A 1,357-nucleotide genomic window follows, 5' to 3' on the forward strand; every position below is an offset into this window, starting at 1 on the left:
ATGCAGTGAATATTCTGATTTAATAACTGTTTGACAAATTTGTTTCATATTCTTTTCATATTTATATTAATTTAAATGACATTGTTGTGTTTAAGTTTTATCTACAACATCTACTTGACTTGTGTAGGTTTGTATTTTTGCACTGTACATCAATCATAGTGGTACCACAAAGTTATAGCATGGGAATAATTAGTGATCATATACACAATGAAGATATTGATTGGATGAATTGTTTTATACCAAACTTATATTTTTTCATTGTTATTCACATGTGTATCAACACTTAGGAATTTTTTGCTGCTATTTTTAGGATATTTTTGCGCTTAGCACTTTGACATTTCATTTATTGTTAATCTATATATCAATGGTATCTTTCAGATATATGTGTATTAATTTTTGCTGCTATTTCTAGGACATTCTTGATTGCACTAACACTTTGATTTGTTTGCTGCTAATTCGAATGGGTATGGTATCTCTTAAATACATAAATGATATATGATTGCATACCTTCCTATTTCTCATACTAGGTGTGATCACACTCTAGTTTCTTTGGTTTAAACATGATGACCATATGATGTGTTTTTTTGTACAAAGAATGTTTAATTTATTCAATTAAAAGTTACATTTTAATATATGTGACACAGTGTGCCTCAATCAAAGGAGTTACTTTTCTCTTTTATCCCTTGTACTCAGTTTTTTACTCCTTGAGAGCACCTCTGTCAGACATAGCCATTGCATCATGTGATTATATTTTCTATAATTTAGAGAACACATTGTCTGTATTTACTTGTGCTGCGTTCCCCTTTTCCCCATCATCCCTTACCCCTGTTTATTGTATTGGGTTTTTTTGCTTCCCTGATTTATGTACAGATGTGTCCTCATCCTCATACACCTGTGCTCAAATCATGCCACGGACCTTGCGACTTAGCCACACTACACATCTTTTTCTTTGAATATGCAACATAATGGCATCACTTAATGGCTTACTAATCTATTGACCACATTTGTTAGTTCATGGTAACACATCTGCCTGTGAGTATATAAAATGCTGATTTTATACCTTTTATATACTATAATTATGGCAATAATTATACATATTTATACATATTTATAATTATTATTATTATTATTCATTTATTTATATGGCACTACAAGGGTTCTGCAGCACCTAACAAAGTACATAAACAAATGAGCGAACAAGAAACCAGTGACTTATAGTACAATACAATGCAGGACAAGGACATGGTTATACACATTGCACCATTAGCGATCATAACACTCAAAATAAGCAGCAGCAGCAACCAAGTGTTAGGTGCCCTTGTGGGGAGTTTAGAGTATATGATAGTATGAGTAAGGA

The sequence above is a fragment of the Taudactylus pleione genome, unplaced genomic scaffold (assembly GCF_031769625.1).
Source record: "Taudactylus pleione unplaced genomic scaffold, aTauple2 ptg001862l, whole genome shotgun sequence".
Classification (NCBI taxonomy): Eukaryota; Metazoa; Chordata; class Amphibia; order Anura; family Myobatrachidae; genus Taudactylus; species Taudactylus pleione.